Here is a 23,950-nt window from a genome sequence, read left to right as displayed (position 1 = left end):
AACACCTATAAAACGAAGGCCCACTCCCTTTTAAAAATGCTCATTAACACCTTTCATTTGATACCCATATCGTACAAACAAAGTATAGAGTCACCCCTGGTCCACCTTTATTGCGATACCCCGAAAATGCGTCCACCTATAGAACTAAGGCCCACTCCCTCTTAAAATACTCATTAACTAATTTCGTTTGATACCCATATTGCACAAACGAATTCTAGAGTCACCCCTGGCCCACCTTTATGGCGATATCTCGAAACGGCGTCCACTTATAGAACTAAGGCCCACTCCCTTTTAAAATACTCATTAACACCTTTCGTTTGATGCCCATATTTTGCAAACAAATTCTAGGGTCACCTCTGGTCCACCTTTATGGCGATATCTCGAAACGGCGTCCACCTATGGAACTAAGGATTACTCCCTTTTAAAATGCTCATTAACACCTTTCATTTGATACCCATATCGTACAAACGCATTCTAGAGTCACCCCTGGTCTATCTTTATGGCGATATCTCGAAAAGGCGTCCATCTATAGAACTTAGGTCGACGCCCTTTTAAAATACTCATTAATACCTTTCATTTGATACCCATATCGTACAAACGCATTCTAGAGTCAACCCTGATCCACCTTTATGGCTATATCCCTAAATGGCGTCCACCTATAGAACTATGGCCCACTCCCTCATAAAATACTCTTTAATGCCTTTCATTTGATACACATGTCATACAAACACATTCCAGGGTTTCCCTCGGTTCATTTTTCTACATGGTTATTTTCCCTTATGTTGTCACCATAGCTCTCAACTGAGTATGTAATGTTCGGTTACACCCGAACTTAACCTTCCTTACTTGTTTTTTTTTTATTTTTGCGATATATTCTTATGAGGCATTTACACTAGCCATGACTCATCGTTTACGTAAATCAGTTTTGCATAAGTATTTTGATTCAATTTCAACCTTAGAAGCAATGGGGAACTAACCTTATTATTAAATCTCAACTGCTATTGCCCAAATATCTATTGATAGCATTCTCAAGCTAAAGTATACATATTCTCAAACTGAGATATTAAATATTCTCAAACTCAACTCAAACATGACTGAAACGAGATCTGTACTGTTTACCAACTACTACTCACGTTGATAATAAACGTTTGAGAAGAGTGTGAGGAAACGCCTATTATCAAATTATAAACAAAGCTGAAAGACGTATAGAGGATTGAGTATGTAACATTTTTTCAGATCTTTTTGAATTTTTTGCCTGTCCCAATGAAAAATCACAAAACTTGGAGAAAACAATAATTTTCAATTTAATTATCGGTACTGTTTATTATTTAAGACTAAACATTTTCTTAAAATTTTTCGCAGTGTTAGTTCTTTATTTACTTTTTGAAAAACATTTATAAATGACAATTCCCGAGTGCTAGAGTGCTATATTTGGTAGAGGAGAGCAGAAAATTGTATTTACACCTTTTCAGTTTATATATTTCCATTTCATATTAAGAGAATTTCAATTGATATTAAGAAAGTTGAAATTCATACATTTGTAACTCATACTCAGAAAATCTTTAAGGTATCGAAGTTCCATTTCATATTCAGAAACATAGAGTTAATATTCAGAAAATTACAAGTGATATTCAAAAAATTCCAGTTCATATTCTCAACTTCCGTCTCATATTCAGATATTGAGGGTCAGCAACAAGCAGTTCCTCGAGAAGGGTCTTTAAAGTAGCTGGTAAACTTCTTGAGTATGATGTTTTTCCTGAAAATTATTAGCATTGACTTTATTTACAAAGATGGCACCTTCACCTGGCCGACTTTATAAAATTGATATCGAGTCGCTGACCAAATCGATACTTTTTGTTTGATAGGCATAATATAAGGTATTTCAGATAAGGAAACAGAGCTGAACTTCAAAAACTTGTAAAGAAACAACCCGTTGCAATATGTCAATTTGTAAATCAGGCAACAATTATTACGAAATATTAACTAATTTTTTTTATTGATTTTTTGTAACGTGATGAACAAACAGATCTTTAGTCTCTTTAGTACTAAAATATTTTTGAGTCGAACGTTGTTTTTCGCTAGCCAATTTTATTCGTTTGTGCAGGCCATGCACACTTAAGTATCATTTAAAAACAGTTTATAACTCTTTAATGCAATTGACGTAATTTATAACGGTTTCTTTTATTTGTTGTAACGTTTGGTTTGCTTTCTGTTTTCTGTATGAACAAAAGTGTGTTAAAGCTTTGGTGTGTTTTCTTTTATTTGAATATTTTGCTAAAGCAATTATAATTTGTTCAGCTGTTTCAATTGATCTTAAGATTTGTTTATCTTCGCTAATTTCTTTGAAAAAATGTTTATGTTTTTTTATTTTACTTTGTTAATATTGCAGTTACAATGAGACATAAATATTATCGAATTCTCGGCAAACCAACTTTATTGAAAATAAGTAAATGTGTTTCAAAAACAGCTGAACAAAATTAATTAGCGAGTCAACATAGAAACGTACCTTATTGAAAAGTTAATCTTGATAAAATATCTAAATGAATTAATAAAAATTATAGAGAGCATGTCGACTACCGAGTGCAATGTTACCCTATCTCAGCTGCCATCTCGAAAACGCCCTATCTCATATCGTTTATATCTATCACGCGCTTATATCAACAACAAAATATATGCGTCATATATAAAAAATGTATTAATTAATTAATTAATACAAGACGCGATAGCCTCCGAAGAGATTCTAGGCCAAGCTTCTCTTTCTACTTACGTCGTGCCCTTTCAATTTTTCCTACAAACTGACGGTACGGGACCTACATGTTTAACTTCGACTCCGAACAGCTTCTGGAAAGCAAAGATGAATTTTCACTCAGAATCTTTTCGTGGCAGAAATACACTCGGAGTGGTTGCCCAATCACTGCCGAGGGCCTGCCCATTTTTTTGATGTTGCTTTGCCAGGGAATCGAACCCAGGATCTGCGGTATGGTGTGCGAAGCACGCTACCAACACCACGGGGGCCATGTGGAGCCATTCAGCTGCGGATAAATCGGGTCAAGTTCATTGTCTAAAGCAAAGAACAAAAATGGAAAAATCGAAACTTGATGCCAAACAGAGCTTGAACGGAATTAAAAATTAAATGCAATGGATCCTGCAAGTCCAAGATCTTACAAAAACCGAAAAATTATTCAGAATGAACTGGAACCGGGTTTGAAGCCATGGATGCTGTCTTGTATAGTTAACTAATCTTTTTGGAAACTACACCCTTCTAAAAGAAACTACTCAATGTCAAGGACCATAAAAATCAATATAGATCAACGGTATTTCGGTTACAGGGTAATATTTAGAAGAACGGAAACGCTATTCTAAGAAATAATAAAACATTCCTACTTGTAAAGATGTTCGTAGCATGTGGGCATCTTCTACAAAATATATTGATAACAAATGAGAAAAATCGGTAAATATGACTATGAAGGATTTCAAGTAAATCTCTTCTACAAGTTTCCATAATTTGAAGAGGGCTAAACTTAAGGCAGCATTTTTTAATATTTCACATACATATAAGAGGGTGGATAAAGAAATGATAATGAGAGAATTCATTTCGAGTGGCAAACATATTTTGAGAAACAGATGACAAATTATGTTATCATACTTCCGTACACTAAAAGAAAAAGACTGGTAAAATCAACCGAAATACGGGTTAATTCAACCGAAATTTTTGTCAATTTTTATCCACCGTAACAAGTTGTTGAATCAACTGCGCAAAAATTGTTGATTCGTAATTGACCGTTTTAGTAGTCAAATGAACAAAAAGAGTTGTTGCGACAGCTTTGTACGAAAGTACCTATGTTGTGGCATTTGCAAGGCAGATGAGTTTTCACTGAGATCTTTCCATGGCAGAAATACACTCGGAGTGCTTAACGAACAGTGCCGAGGGGCGACCCGGCTTAGAAAATTGTCTTCTAATTTAAAAACCTTATTTCTAAAAATGTTATGTTGCTTTGCCCGGGGTGTGAACCCAGGGTCTTTGGTGTGGTAGGCGGAGCACGCTACCATTACACCACGGCGGCCGCCATATACATACGTAAATATGTGCCTACATATAGTACACAGCATACATAAGTACAAAGTAGAGACCGCAGTGAGCGTAAAATTCTCTTTGAAATTTGCTCATGTATTGACTGTTGATCGCTGTTGAAAATACCAGTGAGATCAGTTAGATTGACTAGAAATCTGTCAATTTTACAGAGTTTTGTTAACTTAAGAGCGACAATTTCTCTTCTGTTAAAATGACTAAACTCATTTATTCGCTGGACAAAGAACCCGGTCGAATTAACCATAATTCGATCAATTTCACCTAATCTCCGTTAAGTCAAGAGCAACAGAACCGATTTGTTGATTTTACTAGCACCATTTCTTTCAGTGTAAGCAGGGCTGTCCAAAATTTTTTATATTGAAGTGCAAATCACAATAAATTTTGAATTAAAATTTTTTCAATGCTACAATATTTTTGAAAAGTTTTTTTGCTGTCAGTTTGATAGTGTATATTTGAATATCATACCGAAGTGCCTTGGCTTCATATGGAAGTGCTTCTTGAAACGAATTTATATGTTAAGGCATATGGGAGTGGTATGAAATTTTTTTATTCAAAGTGTGAATTTGTACCTGTGCCTATTCTGCGGGGCAAAACAAAAACAAAAGTACTAAAAGAGTATAGGAATTTAGCAGGTCTGTCCATAAGCATAAAAGAAAAGTCCAATTTTCACATCCATTCTGCAACAGATGTCGCAGTGTTGCGAATATCAATCAATTGGCACGAACCAGAATAGAAGTAGGATTAATGAAGACAAACAAAAAACCGCTGTGATGGCTGCATGGTTATAGCAGCGGCGCCTAAACGTTGCCGATGAAGGAATTTAGCAGTTCCCGAAATGGATCTATACAACGAGCTTTGGCAGTTGTCTAAATTTTTCTTTCTTCTATTCTAATTTAAAAATTGTTTCATTAAGAAAAAAATTATTGTTAGGCCTTGAGCTCGATTCGAACCCGCGATCTTACAAATCAGTAGGCCGATATAACAACAAAAATTGATAAAAGAAAACTTTCTGAATTTCGTAGCTGATTTCAGAACCACAAGAATGTGTAGTCATAATATTTCATGCAACTTAAAAGTATCTATAACTTGGAAGACCTTATTGAAATAAATGATTTAAAGACTAAACAAAACAAACTTACCTGATCAGCAGCACAATTAACGCCAGCCACCAGGACAAACAGCGTGACAGCAAATAAAAATTTTCTGCTACCGGCAAAAATGTCACCAGTCAAGCGCCGTTTACCTGCCGTCATCTTTGATTCTGAAGTTGACGTTGATATGCAACTAGTTGTTGTTGACGATATTTTTATGTTGATACTAAACATTTTTGATGTTGTTGTTGATAATTGCGCAGTGCTATCGTTTTGTTAAGTATATTTACCGTATCGAAAAAATTCGCGATTTTTTGTTTTAAATGGCGTATAAAAAAGGTAAGGTAGTTGTTTTACAACTACAGAAATAAGATCCCAGAGACACAATATTTTATTTTTTTAAGATATTGTCAAAACACTAAGCGCTAAATAGCTGAATGGGAGGGATTTGAAATTTTTAATAAATAACAACACTAATACACTAATGAATTTGTAACGTTTTTTTTGTTTTTGTATTCAATATTTAATATTACTTTTACTGCTGTTAAAACACTTAACGAACGCGCACGCGTTGTTTTAAACCGTTAGAACTTTTGATATTCTTTACCTTTTTTAATCACTATTTTTTTTACTTTGTGTATTATTCTTACAAAAAAAAAAAACAATTTTTATAATTTTTTTTAGTTGAAAGTTTTTACCCAAACACTTATTTTTAATTTAAATTTTTCTAATTTAATTTTATTTTTTATTCTTTTATATTTATTAAAATTTTCCTTATCTTTTTTATTCGTTTATTTTTTTGCTTTTGCTAATTTTTTTTCTGAAGTAATAGTATGTTTTATGTTAATAACTCATATTAACATTTAATATATTTTTATATGTTATTTTTTTATATCCTATATTTATTCAATTTAGTTTTTTTAATTTGTTTAATACTTTATTTAAAAATTATAACAACTGTTTTTGTTTTGTTGGCCTACTGATAAATGATTTCACGATCGAATTAGAGCGCAAGGCCTATAACAAAAATTTTTTTGATAATTATTGTTTTCTTTTTTTGTAATTTTTCTATAACTGAAATCCATATTGTGACGAATACTGGCAACACTAAGGGGTACTATCAACTCTAAGCCGATACTGAGCAGTGACTTGTATGCACATAACCAAATTAATCATTATGTCTACACATATGTACGTAAACGCAGCGGAGAAGCAACGCACAACCACATGCATATATCTGAGATACTCCTGAAAGTATGCAGTAATTTTGCAAGTATTACTCATATATACACGCGCATGGGCTATGAGAGAAGCTATAAAAACCGTGCATCTGTAGTTATAGCTGAGAAATTTATATCTGATAACTAACTAGTAAGTTCTGGAAATAGAAGCGCATAGAAATATGACGGCGAGGAAACCGGACAGTATAAAAGTGGCAACAGTAGAGGCACGAGAATCAGTTATTGTGAAGTACTTTAATAAAGGCGATTTTGCATTATTGAATAGTGGAGTTATTTATTCAACAGTTTAGTGATTCCAACCTTAGTAGAAGATTTTAAATAAGCGGAATTACACTAAAAAAAATGTAAGGCGCGATAACCTCCGAAGAGATCTAAGGCCGAGCTTCTCTTCCAATTTGCGTCGTGCTCCTATTGATTTTCCCTACAAATCGGCCGGACGGGACCTACATGCTTTATGCCGACTCCGAACGGCATCTGCAAGGCAGATGAGTTTTCACTGAGAGCTTTTCATGGCAGAAATACACCCGGAGCGCTTGCCAAACACTGCCGAGGGGCGACCCCGCTTAGAAAAAATTTCTTCTAATTGAAAAACCGTATTACTAAAATTTTGATGTTGCTTTGCCCGGGGTAACTTCGTTACAATATTTTCAATTTGGAATAGAAAAATGTTCTAATTTTTATTCCAAATTAAGAAAATTATTTCTCACTTAAAGAAGAATTAAAAAAATAAAAAGAAAAATTATTATAAAAATAATTGTTATAGGGCTTGAGCTCGAATTTGAACCTGCAATCCTTCAAAAATTCTATTTATTTTTTTGTTGTCTGTCTGTTTTTATTAAACATTGTTTCAAATCATATATTTTACTATTTTGAACTTAGAATTTTTAAAGAATTTTTATTTTTTTTTTTTTGTTTTCTTGTGATATTTGTTTAACTTTTTAATTTTATATTTTTTGTAATATTTTTTTTTTAATCTTTTATAGCAATTTCGATTTATCTTCTTGCCTTTCTTTTTATGTAACTTAGTTTTTCTTTTCAGGTAAAAATTTTGAAACAAAATTTTGGGTTATTTAAATAAATTTTTGTATACATTAATATTTCTCATTTTTTATGTAATGTCATGTTTAACATTTTTTATTGATTTATTGGCCAATTTATTTGAATACAATTTTATTGTTTGTCTTTTTTATTTATTTATTATTTTTTTATATTTTAATAAGCTTTCAATCAATTAACCTTTTATATTTTTGATTTTATCATATATTTTTTATCTTATTTATTTAATATGATTCGCCCATAATCACAATTTAATCGTAACAACACCACCGCCTCCTGCCCTCCCTATCTTCATACACATGCACAGACATACCTTGGGTATATGGTAAATGCCGTAAGAATAAGTAAAACATTGCGTGCTTCGGCCCCTTTTCATTACACCTAAAAAACAATGTGCAACAAAAATTAACCCATCAACAGAAAAGGCGAATGTAAGCAGAAAAACTAAGGCGGCAAACATCAAAGTATCCAGTAGAGAGATATGTACGCGCCGCCGTTAAGCCGTGAAGAACTGAATTATTAAAAATAAATAAAATGCTCCGATAAATATAAAAAAAACGAAAAAAAAACTTGGCGTATTCCTACTAATGGACTAAACACAGTCGTATATACATATGTGCATATGTGGTACATGTAGTATCTACTGAACTGAAGGTGTATATGCTGATATGGGTTACCGGAAAATGTGCGCACATCAAACCAGCGCGGCTATGTACATACGTACATATATACCTTCTGCAATCCTACGAACAAAATTTTATTCATGTGCCGTAGAAATAAACAAATAAATAAAGCATAAGCAGAACATCGATAATATTGAAGTTGTTGGTGATTACGCTGTCAGCCGACACAAGCGTGTAATGGGTAAATAGGTAAAATCGTAGTAATGGGTACATAGGCGCAAGAGATACCGAGCAAGTATCAAGAGAACAGCAAGTAAGACCGAAAGTGAAGGAGAAGCAACGTACTTTGCCTAGCAAATTAAGGTGGATTATAGCAATGGTGAACTTGTATCATGTGTTGGATTATGATGATGGTGTACAATAAGTTTTGTTTATGGGGTATACTGGCAATGTACTATGGGCAAAATGCTATGAGTTGGTGTAAAATTTAGGACTGGTTGTGCAAGCGATCTCTGCGTTGCAGAATGCAATCACAATCTGGAATACGGACCAAAAACTATCTTTTACACATTAACTATGCAACAATTTTAAAGTTATGAAGACAGACTAATTCCTACTCTAAGCCCATTTAGTTATGCCCGTTTCGCACATTTCGGTCAAATATCTTTGCTATTTCGATGTTTTGCCTGAGTTGATTTTTAAATAGCGAAAAGGAGGATTAGTTTTGGAGGGAAATACCTAGTTAAGGATCATTAAATTAAATGACTCTCTGAATATTTTTTGTGAATCTTTTCAGCCCTCAGCGCTCTCATGAAAACGTTTTCTTGGTTTAATTTTAAGACAGTACCAAAAAACTTAAATTGTTTTAATCATAAAACTGAAACTAAATATACCTTCTTTTTTCTCTATTTTCGATTAATTCGTAAGTGCAATGTGATGTGAAAATTTCAGAACTTTTTTCAGCTGTTAGTTTTATTATCCTGCAATGGTTTTGCGACAAACTAAGTTATAACACTATGAAATACCTAAAGATTTATATTAAAACCTCGAAATCGTTAAGATTTCCTTGATATGGCCATGTACAATTTCTAATATTTTAAAAAGGACCAAATTACATATAAGATCAAAATGCAAAGTTCTATTGTAAAATTTCAACGTGATTAATTTTGTAAAATTTTAGAATCTGTCATCTCTACTATGAAAGGATTTTTTGGCCTTTTCTTAAACGTGTGCTAAAAATGTGATTCAAAATTGGCTAGAAGGTTAAAATCTTCTAGAAAACATTAACCGAAAAATGTCACTAGGTGTGCTCTCGGACAAAATCTTTGTATAAAGAACGTCAGAAGACAGTGAGAGGAGAATAAAGAGATTGCACCTCCAAATATGCAACACATTTTTTACATCCACATATTGACGTTTTGTTTTCCGTAAAGGTGTTTAGTAATTAGCTTTGCACTAAACTAGCATGTCAGGAATATTACTATGTGCAGAAAATGCAAATTAAATAAGGGGGATAAACTTGTTGCATACTTCAGGGCTCAGCAGCTGCTTGTTTCTTCTCTATGGTCTTTCGCCCTCCTCTTTTCCGTTTTGGGAATGGGATCTTCCAATTTCAATTGTTGGCAAGAGGACTTTTAATTTGACTCTTAAGGCGCCAGGTTAGCAAACGTATAAGGGTAATATACTTGCAACATTTAGTCGTGCCTATGCAGCTAACACATGTGACAAAGTAAAACCCCCTAGCACAAAGATTTGTTCCTTTTAATTATGTAGAATTTTGTTCGATATATGTATATGTATGTTGTTTCATTATAAGGGCTTGTTGACATATTTTTTTCACTATCCCGTTACGTTCCGTTATGTTGTGTATATATTGGTTTTTAAATGGCACCACACCAGCTATCAAATCTCACTGAGTCGTGTTAGGAGTGTAAAAAAACGCCCTAACTCCATGTCAGGGAAGCGTTGCATCTCCCAACTCCGCCAAAACCGCCAACCTTTAGGCCTACTTTAATTTTCAACTCAACCAAAAAAACCCAAAAAAACTTTAGTTGAACCGAGGATGACACTGCACGTCCACTCAGATGAAAAGACTATGCTTTCGCCCTCCTTGTATTAAGGTTTTCTTTGAGGGCACCTTAGTTAAGGTTTACGGCCTATAATCTTCTACAGTATTTTAATGCTATAATTTCCTCTTCAACAATAATTTATGCAAACTTACGAAAGGACACAAACATTTCGTGGAAGAAATAACGGATTAAAAATACATAATTATTCCTGCGCCATAGCAAAGAAGTTCTACCAAAGAACTCAAACCCATTCCGTGGTTTTACTGTAAAGGTTTGGCTCTTTCATGCTGGGTTGGAGTTATTGCGGGACTAAAATTTTTATTGCACAGTGTTATTACTTGGTTTGTCAAGTATAGAATATTTAAAGAAAGGTTAATTTGAGGAACAACCGAAAAAAGCATTCAAATTTGTATCACGTTAATCTAAGAAAATAGAGAAAATATAATAAGTATAGGACAAAGTAGTTTAAAAACTAGTTGTTCACGTTTGACTTTCATTTCTTTCAGCGATGGTCTATGCCTAGGGAAGAAATACGCATCTCTAAAATTGGTTCATAATTACCAAGAGAAAAGTGAAAATGAAGATAATCTCGTTTAAAGTAAAATATGTCTTAGATTATTAGAAAAGTAACTGCAGAGATCACGTCTGTTGCTTTGTTTGTGGTTTAAAGATTTTCGCACACCAGTTCCGATAGAGTTCCACAGTTATGTGGTGTAGATGGAAAACGGCCTCATGTATGACTCACCAAAGTGTTATCTATTAAGTTTTCGAAGTGGAAGTAGAAAATTTGATGATTTAACACAAAATTTTGCAGAGTAAGCCATAGTACGCTGGTGGGTACTGATAATGGGATTGATGAAGTCAGCGGCGTCATTGGGACTATCAGCGACATTCGTACGTGCATGTGTATGTATGCACACGTATGGAGTGCAAAGGCGGCAGTATTGTTTACGATGAAAATATCACCAAGATACATACCTATTTTATTTGTTAACTGAAACGAAAGCTTTTATAACGATAACAGTGCCTTACGAATGTGATGTTAAAGGAACTGATATGAGACAAAAATTCAAGAAAACTTAAACCAAATAGATGCAAATCGACGCAGAGGTGAATAAGGTGCAGACGTTGGGTGTGAGGCGTGTAACGGTATGTGACGAGACGCGATGATTTATATGTTTTTCGAAATCTGTGTAAAGGTATGTGTGTATTAGGGTGAACCAAAAAAAATTGAAGGGTATATTTCTTAAACAGGCTCAAAAAAACCAAATATGAAAATTATTATATGCCATCACTAACAGATCGATCAATTAAATTCTTCACTAAAAAAAGCACATCTAAGAATATCTTAACCCGTTACAAGGGATTTCTTTAGCTAAAGGGTTGGAGTATTCAACAACATGGAAAAACTTGTCAAGACGAGGATGAGAAAGAAAAATATATTGCATCCTTGAAGGCGCATATTTTCGTTTTTTAATTCTCACTGCCGTCTCTCATTCATTGTACTAGGATTTGGTCGTAGAGCACCTTTAACGAAATTCTTCGGCGAATATTTCTCTAGAACAGTTTAACCTAGTATAGAACTCTGAAATATCATTTTATTGTCCCAAAGGTGCCAAAAATTAAACCATGCGGCCTATTTCACTCCAAAATGAAATTTACTCCTTTTTTGCACATACTTAATTAGTGAACTTGAAAGGAATATTGCAAACTTAAAATGACCATAGCAAATCCATTTAACCAGAGAATTCCAAATCAGTTCGAGCTTCAACCATGAGGTGCTTGTAAGCTGTTTTTAATAATTTATTTATGTATTTTTTCAAAAATAGGCAAAACCCCAATTTTTGAAAAATTATTGTGCAATTCACAATGGTGTAGTTTTCATGTAAAATTTCGAGCTTTATTATGTTTCCATGGTTTCCAATATAAAATTTTATTGAAACATAGCATATACGGCGGAGACCTTGTGAATTGACTATTTGTATACAAATTAATAGAGACATCTACCAATAACTATTTATATCAGTTTGAGAAAACTCCTACAGCTTTTCAAATCGAATTTGAGAAATTTTGTCAATTTTTAAAACCGGAAGATGTATGGTAGTTATTTTCTTTTAAACATGAATTGAAAACAGAAAATTGTGATGATGCTGTATGCTTCCTATTTATATTAGGAGCCAATATTTAAATAAATAAATGTAAGGCGCGATAACCTCCGAAGATATCTTCGTCGTGCTCCTCTTGATTTTCCCTACAAATTGGCCGGATGGGACCTACATGTTTTATGCCGACTCCGAACGGCATCTGCAAGGCAGATGAGTTTTCGCTGAGGGTTTTTCATGACAGAAATACACTCGGAGTGCTTGCCAAACACTGCCGAGGGGCGACCCCGCTTAGAAAAATTTTCTTCTAATTGAAAAACCTTATTTCTAAAATTTTGATGTTGCTTTGCCCGGGGTGTGAACACAGGGCATACGGTGTGGTAGGCGTAGCACGCTACCATCACACCACGGCGGCCAATATTTAGAATCTATTAAATCCATAAATTATTTTTACGAAAAATTTGACAAATTCATATTTATCGTTTAAGTGAAATAAGTTTTCGACAAGTGATCGTAAAACACGATAGGGGCCTTGAATTTTTTATTGAAGCTCAGAAAATTATAAATGAATTTCAGAAAACTGAATTGAACGTTGAAAATATACAATTGTTGTTCAGATCATTTGTTTTTAGTTAAGAAAAGTACAATTGTTGTTGCGAAAGTTTCATTTGAAATTTAGAAAATGTCAATTGAAGTTCAGAAACTAAGTAAATTAACAGTGAAATTTTCCGAACTTCTATTGTAAATTTTTGCATTCCTAATGAAACATTCTGAATTACAAATGGAAATTCTGCGCTACAAATTACAATTTCCCTAAACTCAGTTGTAATTTTCTCATTTTTAGTTCGAAGGTATCAATTTCAATTTACAAATGAAAATTATGATATCTCGGAATTTCAGTTGTTATAACTTCAATTGAAAATTATGAGCTTCAAACAAAACTTTTTTCTAAACTAAAAAATTGGAACTTGAGTTGCAGGTATTTTTCTGAACTTGAGTTGTTATTTCCAACTACAATTGAAAATTATTGATTTCAATTGTAAATTTCTGAAGTTTGAGGGACACTTTCTGAACAATAAATGAAAAATCTGAGCTACAAACTAAAATTCTGAACTTCAGTTGTAATTTTCTGAAATTCTTGAAACTTCAGTAGGCAAGTCTGTATTGTAATTTGTAATTTTCTGAACAAGAGGAAATTCTAAACTTGTGTCGTATTTTTCTGAACTTCAATTGTAGAAATTGTCGAACTTGAATTAAAAGTTATCAGCTTCTAGTGTAAAGTTTTTTAAATTCAAATGAAACCTTCTAAATATTATAGGAATTCTGAACTACAAATTGAAATCTATATCTATAATTGCAATTTTCTGCAATTCTATTGTAAATTTCTAAACTTCCAATTAAACTATCTGAACCTCAAATAGGAATTCTGAACCACAAAAGTTATTTATGGGCTTTTATTGTAAATTTCTTAGGTTAAAATGAAAGCTTTTGGCACTCAAAATGAAATCCCGTACGACAAATTGAAATTAAATTGTAAATTGCTGAACTTGACTTCGAAAGTCTGAGCTTTAACTGTAATTTTCTGAGCAAAAACGGAAAAAACGTGAAGAGGTGGTTTTTGATTGCCCATTAAAAAATTACTTCCATTTTTTCGGCACACCCTAGTATTTGTTTATGTTTGCATGTGTATAAGTAACGCGGTGAAGTTGGGAGGCACTTGAGAACACATTAGCTCCCCAGACAATTTTACACAAACAACAACACAAATGTATTCAGCAGCAACGAAAAAACGAACATTTAAGAAACATCGCGAATTTACACTCAATATATTGAAATATTTATTGAAAATTTAGTTTATACTAAATTGATTGCTAGGTAATTGTTTAGTTTTATTTTTTTTTTAAGGCAAATTTCGATTTTTATTCAACACACTGTCAATAAGCCATGTTTTTTTGTGTTTGCTGAGACAATGCAAGCCAACCAAGCGAACGCCCACAATGGCAGCGCTGCTGCTCTTTCCTGTTTTGTTTTTTTTTTTTTTTTCAACATGAAAAGCCGTTTTTGGGGGGCGTCTGCAGTTGTGCAAAAATTAATTTTATTTTAAAGCGTTGGCGTTTTAATGCAGTGAACCAATTTGTTTTACAACAACACCAAAAAGTAGGTAAGTATTTTTACTTTATTTTCGTATTACAGTTGCAATGCGCCGCCAATCACCGGCATTTGAATTGCGCTGTGACTAACGTGCACTCTTGAGGTTTAAGCAAAAAAAAAAAACCACTTTGGAATATTTGCAAATGCCATTGCACAGCTGCACTTCATTTATTGCTGGTATTTTTATTGGCTAAAAGCAATTATACTTTTCTTGCTGCACATTTATTTCAGACACTGCAATTACATACATGTATCATAAAGTTGCCTACACACACACGCGCGCACTTGGTCTGCGTTTGAGAAAAACAAAATTTATAAATATTACTCAGCATATACCCATCACTGGCTTAGCACAAAAATAAAAACAACAAGCAGGTAGAATTAAGATATTGAAAAGCTTGACTTTTATTAAATTTCTACGCAGTGCACTGGAGAATATAAATTTGTTGAGATTGTTGCGGCAGTGACGCCGACTGCGGCGCCTACGCGTTTATTACTTGCTTTTGCTTTGCCTTACGCAGGCCACTACTCTACGCCAACACTCATACTCTTTGCTTGCTTCATTGCTCACACGCACAACTGACTGTGGTGTGTATTTGTGTATTTTGTTCCTTCACCACGCACTTCATTCACACACACATTAGGTAGGTAGACAACGCATCAATATCTCGTTTTTTTCGCGTAACGCAGTTATTTGAGATTTTATTTAAAATATTTATTAAATTGCATAATTTTATCTACATGAATTTATATTTCACTTCCACTTGTAAACCTTTCTTACTTATATATTTTTTTTTACCTTATCACTGCTTCTACACCTTTTTCGTTATACACTTTTCTTTTGCATAAATATGTATGTGTGTGTATTGTTTTGTCGATTGCTATTTTATTTTATATGTACATACTACAAAAAACATACGGTGCGTTTTATTCCGCATATAATTACTCGATACGACCGCACCACGCTCAAATGTCGCAAACACTCAACGTTCAAATTAAATGCTGACTACGTTATACCAGAATTTCCGATGGCCGCCACCAACGCTCGCCATTTGTTACTTGAGCGGATGCATATTACATTGTCGTACTCTTTATCATGCTCCATGTTTTGTGTTTTGCTATCACTCTCTCTTCCGTTTTTTCTCTCTTTCGCTCTCTGTTTCCCGTAAATTGCATTTCCAGCATGCTCAATGCATTTTTTGTGGATACTGGACGTTTCCAGTTTGGGTTTGTGTATGTGTTAGTGTTATTTGGACGAGAGTTTTTTTACTTTCAACTATTTATGTGTGTGTGCGTAAAAAATGATTTGAGTGAATTACTCATAATTCTTTTGTATGAAGGGTTGCCAACAAAAGTTTAATTAAATATTTTTTTAAACCCAGCATGTACTTTTGTTGCGTTCCAATGAAGCGTGATCCAGATACACATAGAAACTTAACTTGCAAATGCAACAACAGTGTTATCCATATGGATAAATTTGTTGTTGCCTTTGCATTTTAAATTTTTATCGGTATTAAATATACTAGTATCGCCTGTGATCGAAATTCGACCAACTTATATTTTTTTCAACTCAGTCTATGCATCCAGTGTTAGGGTAGTGCAATAATGCGTTAATAGTTAAGCAGTTAGTGGAAATATAGCAAACTGGTCTAACTTACTTAAATTTTTCATTAAACTTTTGAATTTGATCTAAGACATTGTACTTTTTGATTGTATTTTCTAAAATTTTCTACAAACTTTTCAAATGTAATTATAACGTTTTGTTATGGAGCTCCTTATACAAAAATATAAAAAATATGTAAAATCAAATGAAATTGACAAAGAGTGATGGTGAAATTACTTGAAATTGAATTGAATAAAAAAATGATACGAAATTTTAAGGACTACCTTTATATAAATGGACCAAAAAATAGAAGGCAGTTTTTTTTTTAATACAGACATAGTCGTGTTGGATTTTGACTAAACAACTTTAACAATAGCTCTTTTAGAAGAATTTTGGGATTTAAAATTATGAAGGTAGAGCGCGTGTTTAAATTGTAAATAATCAATTAGTTAATCCCAAGTACATGATTTGCCTTAAATTGAAAGATTGCGCTCCACCTTTATAGTTTTAAATCCCAAAATTCTCTTACAAGAGCTATTGTTAAAGTTTTTTTAGTCAAAATTCAACAAGACTATAATTGTATTAAAGGAAAAATTGCCTTCCATTTTTTGGTCAATTTGTATAAAGGTAGTCCTTAAAATTTTTTTATCATATTTTTATTTTCAATTTTTTAGTACTGCCTATAAAAAGGCAATTGCAACTTTGATTAGTAATTTAAGTAATTCCTAAGTGAAAATTCTTATCTTTATTTGTTTGTTCAAAATAACTACTCGCTCTTTGACGTTGCTCGGACGTACTACGTCTGTATCTATATTCGGCTTAGGTCACTGTAGAAAGATGTATGTGTGCTACATATAAGTCGGTGATTTATTACAGCTGTTCGATGTTCTTGATATTGGTGGAGCGGGTGAGTTGGACAAAGAGGATGAATGTGGTAAATGATTCTTGTTGGCGATTATTTTCATAATTGGCTAAGCCGGATTTTTTGTTGCCTTTGAGTTTTAAATTTGTATCGGTATTAATTATAATAGTATCGCCTGTCATCGAAATTCGACCAACTTGTATTTTTTTCAACTCAGTCTATGCATCCAGTGTTGGGGTAGTGCAATAATGCGTTAATAGTTAAGCAGTTAGTGGAAATATAGCAAACTGGTCTAACTTACTTAAATTTTTCATAAAAATTTTGAATTTGATCTAAGACATTGTACTTTTTGATTGTATTTTCTAAAATTGTCTAAAAACTTTTCAAATGTAATTATAACGTTTTGTTATGGAGCTCTTTATACAAAAATATAAGAAATATGTAAAATCAAATGAAATTGACATAGAGTGATGGTGAAATTACTTGGAATTGAATTGAATAAAAAGATGATAAGAAATTTTAAGGACTACCTTTATATAAATGGACCAAAAAATAGAAGGCAATTTTTCCTTTAATACAGACATAGTCATGTTGGATTTTGACTAAACAACTTTAACAGTAGCTCTTGTAGAAGAATTTTGGGATTTAAAATTATGAAGGTAGAGCGCGTGTTTAAATTGTAAATAATCAATTAGGTCATCCCAAGTGCATAGTTTGCCTTAAATTGAAAGATTGCGCTCCTCCTTTATAGTTTTAAATCCCAAAATTCTTTTACAAGAGCTATTGTTAAAGTTTTTTAGTTAAAATTCAACAAGATTATGTCTGTATTAAAGGAGAAATTGCTTCTATTTTTTGGTCCATTTGTATAAAGGTTGTCCTTAAAATTTTTTTATCATCATTTTGTTTTCAATTTTATAGTACTGCCTATAACAAGGCAATTGCAACTTTGATTAGTAATTTAAGTAATTCCTAAGTGAAAATTCTTATCTTTATTTGTTTGTTCAAAATAGCTACCCGCTCTTTGACGTTGCTCGGTCGTACTACGTCTATATCTATATTCGGCATAGGTCACTGTAGAAAGATGTATGTGTGCAACATATAAAGCCGGAGTCATTGGTGCCGTATGTCGTATCGCTGTATCCGTATCCCTAACGTAATCAGCTGTTTATCGTTACGACGGTAAACCAAAACCCAATTGGTTGGCTACGATACGGTTACGACCTTAGCGGCACCAATAATCGATGGCATTGATTCTCATAAGTTTGGTCGAATCAGCTGTTATAAGGTTACCGATACGGTTACCGATAAAGCACCAATGTCTCCAGCTTTAATCGGTGATTTATTACAGCTGTTCGATGTTCTTGATATTGGTGGAGCGGGTGAGTTGGACAAAGAGGATGAATGTGGTAAATGATTCTTGTTGGCGATTATTTTCATAATTGGCGAAGCCGAATAGTGCAACGCAATCGATGTTGGTGATTTTGATCACAATTGTTGAGGAAGTAAGTTCAACACAATTGATGATTTGGTGAATTTTCTTTGCTGGTGAATGTACATCATAACAAGAGAATTCCACCTCGCTTGTCAGCACAGCTAAAAATCGTGGTGAAATTAACATACGCCTGAAAGTCTAAAAGAATCATGGTGAAAGTCGCGTATGCCTAAAAGTATGCAAGGACGGGCATTTAGTTGGTCCTTCAACGAGGTGGAATTCTACAACTGCAACAATCAGGAGGCTAGCCATGAAGATATGGCCTAATCTTCTAAATAGTTCGACTTGTGCGTTACGTTGCTCAAATTGTTTTGATCAAACATTGCACTGTCACCGAGTTTTAAACTATATTTCAAGTTTCAAGTCTCTAGATATCCAGGAAGTTGGTTAAAAATCGATTGCAAGATTCCCAATTGAAAACTAATTTTCTCAATATCTCCATCCATGCGGATTTTTTTGATAAAATATTGCATTGCACCGGGTTCTGACTTACGGCCCAAGTTTCATGTATCTAGCTCATCGGTAAGTTACTCGAAAATCGATCGCAAGATTCCCCCGTTTTTAAACGATTTGCAGTTATCTTGACTAGCGCGCCACCTAGCGGATCCTTGTTTTCTATAAGTTGTATTGTCACCAGGCCTCTAAATAAGTGCCACGTTTCAAGTCTCTATGTAACCGGGAAGTTAGTTAAAACTGGATTGAAAGATTCCCAAATTAAAATTTGTTTTCTTACTATCTCGATCCGCGTGCCACCTAGCGAATTTTTTTGATCAAATGTTGCATTGTCACCGGGTTCTGACCCATCGCCCAAGTTTCAAGTCCCTATCTCACCGGGTTCTGACTTTCGGCTGAAGTTTCATATCTCCAGCTCACCGGGAAGTTACTCAAAAATCGATTGCAATATTCCCCTCGTTTTTCAAGGATTTGTAGTTATCTCACTTAGCGCGCCACCTAGCGGAATTTTGTTTTCTGAAAATTGTATTGTCACCAAGCCTCGAACTGTGTGCCAAGTTTCAAGTCTCTAGGTAACCGGGAAGTTAGTTAAAAATGGATTGAAAAATTCCCAAATTAAAATAAATTTTCCTAATATCTCGAACTATGCGCCATCTATCGGATTTTTTTATCAAATGTTGCATTGTCGCCGGTTTCTGACCCAAGGCCCAAGTTTCAAGACCCTAGCTCATCGGCAAGATACTCAAAAATCGATCGCAAGATTCCCCTCGTTTTTCAAGGATTTGCAGTTATCTCACTTAGCGCGCCACCTAGCGGAATTTTGTTTTCTGTAAATTGTATCGTCACCAAGCCTCGAACTGTGTGCAAAGTTTCAAGTCTCTAGGTCACCGGGAACTTAGTTAAAAATTGATTGAAAAATTCCAAAATCAAAAATAATTATTTTAATATCTCGATCCATGCACCACCTAGCGAAATTTTTTTGATCAAATATTGCATTGCCACCGCGTTCTGACTTACGGCTCAAGTTTCATTTCTCCAGCTCTCCAGGAAGTTACTTAAAAATCGTTTGCAAAATGCCCCTCATGTTTCAAGGATTTGTAATTATCTCACTTAGCGCGCCATCTAGCGGAATTCTGTTTTATGTAGATCGTATTGTCACCAAGCCTCGAACTGTGTGCCAAGTTTCAAGTCTCTAGGTAACCGGGAAGTTAGTTAAAAACGGATTGAAAGATTCCCAAGTTAAAATTAATTTTCCTAATATCTCGATCCGTGCGCCACCTAGCGGATTTTTTTGTTAAAATATTGCATTGTCATCGGTTTCTGACTTGCGGCTCAAGTTTCAAGTCTCTAGCTCAGCGGGAAGTTACTTAAAAATCGATCGCAAAATTCCTTGCGTTTTATCAGAGATTTTCAGGGATTTTGTTTATCCCGATTCGTCTGCCACTTGGCGGCATTTTGTTTGTCACGAATTGTAGTGCCATCGACTCGCAAACTACGTGCTAAGTTTCAAGTCAATGGATCACCCAGAAGTTAATTAAAAGTCGATCGCAAAATTTCCATTTTAAAATTAATTTTCTGTATATCTCGATCCGTGCGCCACCTAGCGGATTTTTTTACACTTGCATTGCAATGTCTCCCAGATCTGAACTATGTTCTAAGTATCAACAGCCTAAGCGATTTTAGCCGTTTCATAACATGGCACGCGAGTTATCCCTATTTCGCGCTAAGTTAAGCCAATTGAGCGCACCAAAGGAAGCGGCCGCCGTATTGTAGTGGTAGCATGCTCTGCCTACCACACCCAAGATCCTGGTTTCACGCCCCGGGCAAAGCAACACCAAAATTTTATAAACAAGTTTTTTCAATTAGAAGAAAGTTCTTCTAAGCGGGATAAGCCCTCAGCAGTGATTTGGCAAGCAGTCCGAGTGCATTTCAGCCATGAAAACCTTCTCAGTGAAAAATATCTAGGTCCCGTTCCATCAAGTTGCAGGAAAAAAAAGCTCGGCTTAAAACCTCTTCGGAGGTTATCACGCTTTACATCTTTTTTTTTTAAGGGAGGTCAAGTCTTCCCCCACCTGCATCTCCCAACACAGGGAGGTCTCCCTTTTCTCCACTTCCAAGCTGCGGTGTCTAATGAAATACTTTCATGGCCGGAGCGTCTTCGTCCATTCGCAAAACGTGATCTAGTCAGCGAAGCCTTTGGGTTTTTATTCGCTGTACTACCATCATATCTGCATAAGGGCTTCGATATTAGCCGTCGACATAACGAATAGAACTATACGATTTCTTTCGAGCACTCAAAGAGCCATCTTAACTTCCCTTGACAGGTATGATGAGCGACTCGTTGAGCGTGATTTTTTTTCGTCGAAAGAGAAATTAACGTTACAAGAGCCCACTCAGTCAAAAGTAGCACTTGTTGGCAAGAGTTATTCTCCGTTTTATTTTTAAGCTGACATTGTTTTTGCTAGTTCTCCAATATACGAAATCATTAACACTCTCAAGTTTAAATCCGTCAACAGTGACGTGGCTGCCAAGGCACCGATAGTTTCATGGATGACACCAAGTGCTTCGTATTGTGTTCATTTACCACAAGACCCACTTTTTTGCTTCTTTACCTATAGTATCTATATCATCAGCATAAGTCAATAATTGTCCGCTCTTATAAAAGTTTGTTTCAGCGCGGTTTAGTTCTGCTGCTAGAATTATCTTCTCCAGCATTATGTTAAAGAAATCACACGAACAGGAGTCACCTTGTCATAAGCCTCATTTGGTTTCGAATGGCTCGGAGAGTTCCTTCCCAATCCTTATGGATCTGGTTGTGGTGCTCAACGTTTAACAGAGCCGTATATCTTTGCAGGGAACTTAAATTCAGACATAGCAGCATACAAGCAATTTCTTTTCGCGCTCTCCGGAGAATCTTTATCACTACAGAAACAACTACCACGAGGTGAGAAGGGAAACGAGTGTATTTTGATGATGAAAAAAGCGAAGGAAAAATAGCTTTTAACAGCGACCTTGTAACCGCTATCCATAGAGTGCTTAGATTATGGAGACACTACTTTTCCGCGCTCTTAAATGAAGAGAGCGATGAAGCACCCAGGGAAGATTATGATCCGAGCCCGCAATCGATTATGACGAAACTAGTGATCTCCACTCGTCTGTGTCGAATTCAGAATAGCAGTAACCGCAACAAGGCCGTATGAAATGGAATCTTATGTGGCTGTGCAAAATCACTTTGGGGAGCACCATCAGCTCAGTAAGAATGCAGAAGGACCTATCAGAGCCGTTCGAAACTAAGCGAGGTGTCAAATAGGGTATCACCTATTGTGTAATTTCTCTAATTCGATGCTGCAGAAAATGAAGCTAGCTACAGAGCTTAACAGCTATGGAACGGTGTTTTATATTATAAAATCGTGCAATTACTGGCGTATGCTAACGACATTGAAATTATCAGCTTGATTACTCGAACTGTAAGTTCTGCTTACACTAAAGTTTAAAAAGAAGCGGAAAAGGTGGTTTTATGGTGAGCGAGGACAAAAGAGACAATTAAGTAAGTGTTATAATGGGGCAAAGTAAGACAGTTTACAAATTTTGGGAAAGGGGCGCGCCCTTTTTTATTTGATCCCTCTATAATTCTAATAAGCCAATAAATCGAACAAAACTCAAACAACAGTAACTAGAGCGGGTAATAATAATAGCCGGATTATTAGTACCCCGGGTATATAACCTTGCCCACTTTTTCGATATCTAAAATTCGGAAATATGTAAACAATGAAGCCATTCACAGCTAATCCGATGATGCGGATTAACCTTACAACGCAAAATAAATATTAGGTAAAATATTGCAAAACTATTTCGGCTCCGCTCACATTTTGTACCAGATTGTTTTAAAGTTATGCACGCCATCAACCAAAAATTATTGGTATAACCTAAAAATTAGGCAGAGTTGTGGTTCTTGGCATTATAAATAGATCTGAGCAAAATTCATGACAACACAGATTTTATAGCAACTTTAAATTAGAAAATCAGTTGTTTTAGTTTTCTCTCCCAATGTGCAGTAGTTTCGACAGCCGAGAGTACGGTTTTAAAGTTCCAAAGCGAATAGCAAGTAAAGAAATAGAAACGCCACTCGAGTGACAGGAAACTGTCGTACCTCACCAGATATATCTATCGTAGGAGTAGCGCTAATAAGCTTCGTCAACTGGCAGCCATTGATTTCCCCAGCATCCGACCGCCTGCCGATTTCCAGTCTTTTGATAGCAGTACTCTCATTAATTTCAAAACAAGAACGGCGACGGCTATAAAGAATATACGCAGTGCTCCTTCGCTGTCCCATTTCCTATTCATAATGATGTCCGGCAAGAGGAATGTTCATTCCCTCCAGCGGGTTAGGGGGTCAGAATATACCCGCGGTAGGTATGCCTGTCGTGAAAGGCGACTAAAATACCTGATTCAAGGGGCTGTGTAGCGCAACCCTTGAGGTTGCCGGCGCAATATATAGCTTCTCCAAACCCAATTGTCAACCACACCTATCCGCGGCGAATCCTGTTTCACTAACAGAGGAGGCTCTGGCGACTCCAAACTCCTCATGGAACTTGGGGGTGGGGAGGGAGGGGACGGCCTGAAGGTTTAATTTGGCCACATATATCGTTCCCGAGATAGTCGAGCTAGCACCTTTATGGTGCTGTGGTACCGGAGCATACCGGATCTGTATCCGGCAAAGGACCATCACATCGATAACACTCCCCAAAGCCTTCGGGGAGCACCCTTATTGCTACAACAACAACAACAACAGGAATGTTCATTTTGCAGCGTCATTGGTTCGACTTCAGATCACTTTATCTAAGCTGTTAGAGTACCGATAGACCTGCCCTATTCTGCTTCATCTAGCAATAAGTACAATTCGCGGGATCGGGTAGTCCGGCCTAGTTTACTGCAGTATAAACGGTAGACTCTATATGCTGCCCAGACCTAACTCCATACAAAATAAGCCCAAGTTTGAGGCACCAGTCCTCAAATTCAATTGAAAGTCCCACTTACTATACACAAAATTTTGGAACAATTTTTATATTTCTAAAAAAGCGTTTCAAGTAACAAACCCAGCAAACTGGATTGCTAAT

General features: G+C 35.1%; 1 long non-coding RNA gene across 2 annotated transcripts in view; it reads right to left on the bottom strand.

The window, feature by feature from the left end:
• LOC137245327 (uncharacterized) overlaps positions 1 to 15,428 on the bottom strand; it is a 283,480-nt gene extending 268,052 nt beyond the window's left edge. Inside the window, exons 1-2 of one of the 2 annotated variants that reach the window (XR_010951302.1) lie at positions 15,223 to 15,428; positions 5,230 to 6,160 (exon numbers count right to left, since the gene is read on the bottom strand). This is a non-coding gene — a long non-coding RNA (uncharacterized lncRNA). The remainder of the gene's footprint in view (positions 1 to 5,229; positions 6,161 to 15,222) is intronic. The other variant, XR_010951301.1, reaches the window with a different exon arrangement.
• Between the last annotated feature and the right edge of the window lie 8,522 nt (positions 15,429 to 23,950).

The sequence above is a fragment of the Eurosta solidaginis genome, chromosome 3 (assembly GCF_040869045.1).
Source record: "Eurosta solidaginis isolate ZX-2024a chromosome 3, ASM4086904v1, whole genome shotgun sequence".
In the NCBI taxonomy this organism is placed as follows: Eukaryota; Metazoa; Arthropoda; class Insecta; order Diptera; family Tephritidae; genus Eurosta; species Eurosta solidaginis.
The sequence above is the reverse complement of the archived record's forward strand: the minus strand, read 5'-3'. Positions and strand labels throughout refer to the sequence as shown.